Source organism: Photinus pyralis, unplaced genomic scaffold (assembly GCF_008802855.1).
Source record: "Photinus pyralis isolate 1611_PpyrPB1 unplaced genomic scaffold, Ppyr1.3 Ppyr1.4_LG1, whole genome shotgun sequence".
NCBI classification, from domain to species: domain Eukaryota; kingdom Metazoa; phylum Arthropoda; class Insecta; order Coleoptera; family Lampyridae; genus Photinus; species Photinus pyralis.
This window is the reverse complement of record NW_022170249.1, coordinates 58,751,657-58,761,423: the sequence shown is the minus strand read 5'-3', so window position 1 is coordinate 58,761,423 and position 9,767 is coordinate 58,751,657. Positions and strand designations below refer to the sequence as shown.

General features: G+C 38.1%; 1 long non-coding RNA gene across 1 annotated transcript; it reads right to left on the bottom strand.

The window, feature by feature from the left end:
* Positions 1-805: 805 nt before the first annotated feature.
* LOC116160093 lies at positions 806-2,048 on the bottom strand. The gene is made up of 2 exons (XR_004143132.1): positions 1,357-2,048; positions 806-1,211 (listed from the first exon to the last, which is right to left on the bottom strand). It is a non-coding gene; the product is annotated as an uncharacterized LOC116160093 (long non-coding RNA).
* Between the last annotated feature and the right edge of the window lie 7,719 nt (positions 2,049-9,767).

Here is a 9,767-nt window from a genome sequence, read left to right as displayed (position 1 = left end):
TAACAGCAACAACACCCTTTCAAAATCACTATCAGGTGTAAAGAATCTCGGGCCATTCTTGTTATTATCGCAAATGGGTCGATACATGTCATGTAAGTAGGCACGATTGTCATTCAGTTGTTCAAATTGCTTTTCGCGGCTGGTACAATTTAAATCCGAGTTGGGACAGTCGCAAATCCCCGGAAATGTCTTCACAGAGACAAACGGACCAAAATCCCAACAGAATAATTTTTAATGTGCAACAATTGAAAAGTGCGCAAATTACGAGGCATCCCCACGAATTTCAATTTATTGCAGTTTACATCTGCGTACCAATCCGATGAGAGAGGCGCATGCGTAATTCGAAATAAACCTCAAAGACTCTGCGTTTGTGTGCTGTTTTGCAATGGCGTACAAAGTCGCGCTTCAACTGCCATATTTAATTTAAAATATACGCGTTAGCAGCGAGCATTTCGCGTCGGGAGTTATGAAATGTGTTAAAAAACGTTGGCGTGTTTCTGTTCGTTAACCCGTTTCCATTTTACTTGTGTATTAACGGAGAATTATTCGAGAAAAGGTAAGTAATGGACGCCAATAGAGCCTAGATTTGTGTGGCTTGTTATCACGACGACCTAAACTGATCTTTTCTTTAGAGGCGGTTTTCGCTTCAAAGCGTACGAACATGTGTAAATTTGAATTTATTTGTTTATATTTTGTTTACGTTTTTTTAGCCGTTTGCACTTCTCAATTTTAGGCATATCCGGTGTAGATAATTGAACGAAAATTAACTGCGTTAAATAATTACGTGATTTGACATGAGAAGCAGTAAACGAGAAGTGGCATTTATTTTGTTTACATTGATGCAGATAATTTGTTCTTTCTTGCAATACTTTTGTACGAAAGCTTTAAAGAAATCGTTTGACCGTTTGTCTGCGTATACGTAGCTGATGGACGATTGCCTTCAATTGGTGTATCTTAAGAGGACCACTGCGTAACATTTTCATTAATCCAAAGATTTCTTTGGAAAAGTGACAAAACGTTCGCGTAGATTTATGTGCTCTTTAAAAGCCAGGTTAGCTCCCACTTGGTTATTTTTTCTTACACGCATTATTTTTATTGCAGCGTAATTGGGCGACACGCCGAGCGAGGGGTAATTCATGGTTGATTGGTGCACGTTGTTAGAGTAGCTTGAACTCGTGAGGCAGTTTATGTTGAATCCTGCTGGAGTTGCACTGAAATCATCAAATTTCACAGTTTTTTAATGTTCCCTAACTGGATGTTTTGGTCACCTCTTGTAGAGGAAGCGGAATAAAGAAATGGTTCAAACCATTACCATTGTTTAAATACTTTACTTTATTATTTAAAAATTGCCATTACCTTCGGTACGTCGCCAAAAGTTCCACACTTTGCCAAATCATAACCCAGAAGGACCGAACAGCTTTATCTAGGTTTTTGAGTATTATCTCACACATTGTTTCCATAATTTCTTCTTGAAGATGGCGTATCTTTAAACTGGCGAGTCAATTCTTATATACCAACTGCGTAAAAACCGCAGTGCTGTATAGTATAGTTACTCGGTTATTGGGTATGAAAAAACTTTGATCTTGAGGAGATTTGGCGTGTAGCGATCCAAGGTGACTTCATAACCTTGGAGCGATCTTTTAATCTAATATTGAATCATAGCTTTCTTTATTGAATTCATTACTCGAGACTAATTATAGGAAAAAACTATTGAAGGCGTACAAGGGAAACGAAAATTCCTCCTTGAAGTTGGCGTATCTCTAAAAACGGCTCCCGTGAAGTTGGCGGCTTGAAAATAAACCAGTGTGCTTGGTTCTGAATTCAACGTACCAAAACTCGTTTCCATTGTACCCATGCCGTTTCCAGAAAATCCACTTCCGAAAATTCACGCCCAACTTCATGGCAGTACCGGAAAAATTTCGAATAAATCCCAAAATTATGAATTAGTTCCTATTGTATGTACGCCCGCACCGGAAAGATTCAGTAGCTGGCGCCAGTCTCACACTGGGATCGTGCGAGTCCAGCGTACACCCGCGCCAGCGTATTGCAGGCAACGTCTCAAACTCTCAACATGTTGGCGTCAGTCGCTGTCTCGCTGTCAAAACATACGAAGGCTGATCATTGACGTACTGTTTATTTTTGATTTTCATAAAATGGCGCGTAAATTCAATGAAAAAGAAACGTTAAGCTGTAGGTCCTTCCTGTTGAGGGTTGAAGCTTCCTTGGCTTTTTGTAACGTGGCCTTGATCAATATTTTGACCTGTCGGTGTCCGGGTACCTTTTGCCATGGGTTCTATTCATCCCCTCCCACTGATTTAGAGCTTCTTTTATGCGACATTTGTGCAGTCCACAGTCCGACCCTATTGATTGTTTAGCCAGTTTATGTTGCGTGCAATATCTGAATGCTCTGGCACCCACCATAGTGTGATACGGTTGCCAGTTGCCAATTTATTTAGATTGGAGATGCACTCCAAGACTAGTTTGGAGTCAGGTACGGGTTACTAACGCCCTCGGTGCACCTTGACTGTCTGTAAGGATGCCTATTTTCGCCTCCTTAACCATTTCTAGGTTTATGAGCGCACAGAGATTTATGGCATAGACCTGCACTTGAAAGACGGTGGCCTTTTGTCCCAGTGATTCCGAGATTCGGCAGTTTTGGGACTGATCCCTCTCCCTGCTTTACCTTGTTTTTGTTTTGATCCGCCTGTGTCTCACTGCATAGAGCCTTTCCTAAAAGTGGGCTTGTTTTCTTCCCAATCATCCTTTGTGTTGACAGTATGTGGTACCCCTAAGCTGGACTTGATCGACTTGATGTCCGATGGGGACTCTCTTCAAGAATTGCTAGGTGTAGTACTAGTTTGCCCAGTTTGAACGTTTTGGTTCAGTGCAGTGCTATAACGCTTCCCATCGCCTGCGTTTTAAGTGGAGAGGTGCAAGGACTAAGCAGTGCCTCCATAGCAACTGTGGGACAGGTGCTCATGGCTCCTGTCATATTTAAGCAGGCTAGCCTTTAGTACCTATATATGCTCCAGCTGTTTTGTGCAATTGTTTGCTTAACTTTTGGCCATATGACTGCACCATATGTGACCATGGGCCTGATGATTGTCTCTGGTCAAGGTTCACTCCCAAGTATTTGACCTCTTTACTAAGATCGATGGTGGTGCCCCAGGTAACATTATGTTGGGCTTCCTCCTTCTGGTAAAAGGCACCACCACCGTTTTGATCGGACTGTATCGTGTTTACCAGAGATTATTATAGCCAGATCGTCTGCATACTCTTGCAGTAACCTTTTTGTGTTACCATGCTTAGTAGGACCCCCGCCTTCGTTGAGGGCACCCTCTTTTGGTCACCAATGTGCCTGACTTCTCGCCTAGCCTTGCCGTTATCTTCCCGCTCCTCAACACGGACCTTATCCAGCCTATTGTTGTGGAGGTGTGGCCATTGTTTCCATTGGCTTCGTGCGAGGTGAGCCTGAGGTCTATACATCTTGGGCATGTCGATTGAGTGTCTTGATCCTTTTGGAATGAACACTACATTTACCTCCTGCCACGTCATTGGGACCCATTCTACCCTCTTCTGTGTGACGATTTTTGAGGCTTCGCTTTTAACGCTGGAGTGAGGTCTTACCAGGCCTTCTGCTTTGTTGAAGAGAAGCGTTTACTTGTTGTGAGCCTGGAAAGTGAGCGCTCATGAGGAGCTCTAATGTTTCCCTGGTGCTCACTGTGTATTTCTTAAGCACTCGGCATTTCTTGGTGTTGAAGCCGGTATTCTGCTTCTGCAACAAACCAAGGATACGCTCTGTGCTCTCGTTGTTGTTGTCCGGAGAGAATGGTCCTATGGTTGATTCACTTAGAGGGGCACCCACTGTGATATTTTTTCGGATTCTTCCATGCGAGTCCCACGAGAATTGGAGAAAAGTCGGTCACCTACCCCAGAGCCCCCTGGGCCCCAGAATTTATTTACTAGATGCCGATCATTTAGCCTGTTGGTGTAAGCTGTGCCACCTTGGACTTAGATTTTAAAAAAATGAGGTTGACTCCTCTTGATCCGGGCACTTAAGCCAAGACCCCCCACATCCTCAGGTCTGTGAGACATGACGACAGACGACCTTCTGACGTATAGTTTCCCGTCATGGTTGATTTGAAGTAGATCAGTAACATGATGGCGCCGTTATACATTTAACGTCCGGGCGAGGTAGGGGGTCTTCGATGCGGTATTGGATGCCTCTAATAGCTTTGCCTATTTCCGCATTAACCCTGTGTCTCATACGATCATTCACAGGGCCATCTCCCAATCCGCCACCTGGGGGCGCGTCCGGTGGGGAGCCATCCTCCACATACAAGATCCGGTACCATAGGACCATACTTTACATTTCACTTTGTAGAATTTGGCATATCACAGTGTCTTTATTAACAGGAATCAAATCGATTTTTATAAGCGTAACTGAGAAAGTCGGCAACATTGCATGAAAAAAGGGGCGGAGTTATATTCTTGCTGATAGGTTTTGGACGATACTTTCACGTGGGTAAAAAGAAAATATTTAGGGACTGATTTTTATTGAGAAAATTCAGTTGTTTGGTGTGATCCATAGATCCCCAATTGGTTTTTGCATTTGTTGGGAATAAGACAAAGCTCAAGTACCCAAGACGCTTATGTCCGCATGATGAAAACATCTATCAACGTCGGATTTACGCTGTGCGTATAAGCATACAGGTTTTTTTGTCGATTAGTATGCAATACTTTTGCTTCTCTCTAATTACTGAACGTGGCAACCACTTGCAATTATCCACAACTATACATGGAGTAGCTAAGCAAGTGACTCTTTATTTTTATGACCTCCATTAACTTAGCCCCCCCACCAACCGTAAAAAAAATCCAACACATTCTAAAAATTAGTGCTAAATATGTGCTAATTTGTTGCCATATTCAAAATTTTGTTGCTCAAATAAAACGGCCGTTTTTAAAAAAATTAGTGGGTGGGGCCAGCTTAATATAAACTGGACCCACCCAAAAAAAAAAAGATTGCGTGCAAAAATTGGGCGAATGTCACGCAGAAATTGTTGCTAATTTGTTGCTGTAAAGTAACAATAACTATGACATGCAATTCGCAAATAAAAGTGGTTTATTCTTGTACCGAAGGTTATTACATTATACATTAAGGGTTACTTTAAAGGGCCAACACCATTAAATGATTTGAGTTACAAAAGGATTCGTTAGAAGATCAATAACTATTATATTAATGATTTTCAGAAAATTAAATCAAAAGTAATGTTTACTTTCTGACAGCGCTACAACATTATTCGCCATGAGCACGTCAACCGACTGGAAGGCACAATTCAAATTTAATCACCTAAATATTTCGTTTCTAAAGTAGTTATTACCTACAATTGTTCATTCCATTGTATTTAACAATAGTTAATGTAAATCCGAATTGGTTGCTGACTATAAACAATAAAAAATAGGTGAGAATGATACCGCTCGTAGACCGAGAGTATTTTCTCTTTTAATGTGCACAAATAATTTGTTGCTCAAGTTGTTATTACCTACAATTGTTTATTGTATTGTATTTAACAATAATTAATGTAAATGCGAATTTGTTGCTAACTATAAACAATAAAAAATAGGTGAAAATGGCACCGCTCGTAGACCGAGAATATTTTCTCTTTTAATGTGCACAAATAATTTGTTGCTCAAGTTGTTATTACCTACAATTGTTCATTGTATTGTATTTAACAATAATTAATGTAAATGCGAATTTGTTGCTGACTATAAACAATAAAAAATAGGTAAGAATGATACCCCACGTAGACCGAGAGTATTTTCTCTTTTAATGTGCACAAATAATTTGTTGCTCAATTCGTTATTACTTACATACTACAGGGTAATGAATAATTTTAGTAACAACAAATGAAAAATGTGCCTTGGGATAAACAGGGACAATAAGGTGCAATTCTGGGAAAGTTATAAAATACAGTTCAACGATTCGAAAAAGGGCAAGTTGGGTTGTAAAACTACGTTCAAAATTCTTGGGAATGGTAAAGTAGGATAAATGCTGATTGACAGAAAGGGATTAGATTCGCCGAAACTAAGTTGTAAAAATCTCGTAAATATCTATGTCTTTAAAAATATCCAAAAAGTCACGTGCGCGGTATCAGAGAAAAATACTTTCTGTCTACGGGCGGAGCCATTTTCGCCTATTTTTTTATTGTTTATAGTCAGTAACAAATTTGGTTTTGCATTAACTATTGTTAAATACAATGGAATGAACAATTGTAGGTAATAACTACTTTAGAAACAAAATATTTAGGTGATTCAATTTGAATTGTGCGTTCCAGTCGGTTGACGTGCTCATGGCGAATAATGTTGTAGCGCTGTCAGAGAGTAATTATTACTTTTGATTTAATTTTCTGAAAATCATTAATATAATAGTTATTGATCTTCTAACGAATCCTTTTGTAACTCAAATCATTTAATGGTGTTAGCCCTTTAAAGTAACCCTTAATGTATAATGTAATAACCTTCGGTACAAGAATAAACCACTTTTCTTTGCGAATTGAATGTCATAGTTATTGTTACTTTACAGCAACAAATTAGCAACAAATTTCTGCGTGACATTCGCCCGATTTTTTCCCCCCAATCTTTTTTTTTTTGGGTGGGTCCAGTTTATATTAAGCTGGCCCACTAATTTTTTAAAAAACGGCCGTTTTATTTGAGCAACAAAATTTTGAATACGGTAACAAATTAGCACATATTTAGAACTAATTTTTAGAATAAGATAGATTTTTTTACCGTTGGTGGGGGGCCCAAGTTAATGGAGGTTAAATAGCTCGTAATTCCAGTATAAAATTTAATTAACAAAAAGTAATTCCAATCAGTGCCCTCCTGAATCCAAGTAGACTCGGCCACCCCATAATAAATTTTATATTCCTAGTGATTTAAACCAGCTCTGAAATTTTGTGTTTGCGACATGAAAAGCTCCTACAAACTCATAAATTGGATATAATTCATAAATTGATTTACAATAGTGGGGGGTCTGGGTCCAGCGCGATGCAAAAACGCCCTGTTGCATCAAATGGTTATCTCCGTATTTTCAAATTAACTTCAACAGCACTTGAGTATTTTGGGTTCAAGACACGCACGTATTCAGAATCATTTTCAACTGACTGTTTATCCGTAAAAGAATTTAAAACGTACCACACCATTTTAAAGTAGACTTTAATGCCGACACAGTTCGCTACGTTTTCCCATAATAGGCTGGAGACCACAGGATATACAATACACGTTTTTGCACAGATTTAAAATCCATTTTGTCACAGCGTCGCAGTATGACGAAAATACCAACAGTTTTGTAGTCTCTCATATGCTTTTATACGTAATAACGCCATGCAGTAATTGTCGAAAATTTGGTTGAACTTAAGTGCTTATTGTTACGATTCAATCATTCAATCCTTTTGTTTAACCTTTACATGAGATGCTCCTTCTTCTCCCACTGTGACAAAATACAAGTAGTCAGCAGGACATAACCTACAATATTGAACTAAGGAATCAGAAGGCTACAGAGGTGATAATAATGCTCAGATGACGTTTAATTATTAACCCTTTAGCAAAACTAATAACAATGTGCCATTGACTTTCTCAGGTTAATCAGATTGTTGAAATACCTATTCACAGGTGTATGAATAATAGAACATAAGCTGTAATTTTGAACGGAAATTCGTATAAACCGCACAATATCACAAGGGGAGTACCGCTCTATTGCGTACATAATTTATGCTGCTAATTATAATCGTTGCTTAGTTGTTCCATGGAATAATTTAAACTGCTCGCATATCAATATAGGTCGCTTATAAACTAAAAGAAAAAAAAATCCGTATGTAGGTGGTCGATCCTTTTAAGCGAAGGTTTTTCATAAGTACGGTTACGTGAACTGGATTTTTCCGCTTGAGTGCAGTAATTGGCTTTTCAAATTTTTGTTACACGCAGAAGAATATTAGGAAACGTATGTTTTTTTACGATACCTACCTACCGCAGAAATTAATCGTTGTCTGGAAAAGATTAACGACCATATAATTTCTTAAAATAAAATCAGCACGCACGTTTTAAAACTGTCGACGGGCATTATCATGGGAATTTAAAAAGGCCAAACGCACAATTGGTTAATGTTGCACCCAAATTGCGGATCGCAAGATAGAATGAACTTTATTATTCTAGAGAGGAAAGTAAAATGAACGAAACGCCGTAACCTTTAAACTAAGCTTAATTGAAAGTAGGTAGGTAGTTTTTTAGTGTTGAGTCAGGAACAAAAGTTTTGTGGGTTCTGTAGGGCGTAGCTATAAAGTGAAAATATGAATACAATTAAAAGAAAAGAGAGATGGACATGCTTTGTCGTAGCTACAGTTTCAACGAATCGCCGAAAATGTGTAGATCAATAGAAGAAGGTCCAGCAATTCGGGCGTGTGTAGTGCACGCATTGCGTATAATCGTTGACCAAAAAAAAGCAAATTCTGTAAAACAAAACAGATACATAACTTTCGCCCGTAAGATAAATCGTCTGGCTCGAATGATTTGTATTTGCAAATTTTGAACTCGAAATTAAATATTCAATGTGAAAAGTTTTATACGGAGATATAGAGATTAAATATATAGGAAAACTAGAAAATACGAGCATTGCGCTTTAGGAAATAATATAAAGACAATTCCTACAAAGTTCTTTCTATACAAGTTGCCCAAGTTATGTAATTGCATATTTCAGAAACGTAGTGGAGTTCTGCACAAAACAATGTCAAGTAATTCAGAAGAGTTCAAAGTTCAACGACGGTTTCCAGATGTCTATTGTACGGAAGTGAAAGAAGCCCGAAGTTAAAGGGGTGAAATTTAAATAGAATCGGCGTAGTACATGTGCCCAATTCTAATTCCATTCATTGCGGTGCAATTTCACCTTATACAACTATTATCACAATGATTTCTGCATAGTTGCATATCCGCTGAAATGAGATTAGGGACAATTGTTTACAACACCGAACTCATTACAAAGAAATTTGATTAATACATTCACCAACTTTTCTGCTTCGCAACATCATAGAATAGAATACGATAACATACTTCCTATGTAGAGCATATTGTACACCAGTTGATTTGTAATAATGGGAAAGGTTGGTTCTGTCCATTAGGGCAGAACGAAATTTCACAAAAACTAAATAATGCAGAAGGGCACTTAATCTTATGCACCATGGCAACGTGTTTTGCGGTTTTCCCGACGAAATCCGTGAACAACTTATTAAAAGTTGAAAATTGCACTTCGCTTGTGTTTCTGTTAACAGGAAATTTCAGATACTTTCTCGTTCAAAAATAATTGGGTGATTCTACGCAAAATTTGAAAACTACAATCGCTCAATACTCATATACTCAATACTTGCTCATACGTTGAATTATAATTTGTAACAGTTAATTATTTCAAAATGATTCTATAGTTCTAATAATAAAGATAATTACAGGAGAAATAATAATTACTAGGAATTTGATGTTGATTATACACAGTAAAGGTTTTAACGAGCAAAATTCGTGGAAATGTTTAATGACATTGCGATTTCCTAGCAGATACCCTTAACATATTCAAATTTCATAGATCCAACCTGAATTTGCTATTTTTTATTCTTCCTGTAGGTATCCTTTAAATAATTTAAGTGGGATTGATCATAATTAGTGCAACTAAAATTGGAAAACATTATTTAGGTTGTCATGGTTAATAAATTTTAACGAGAAGACAT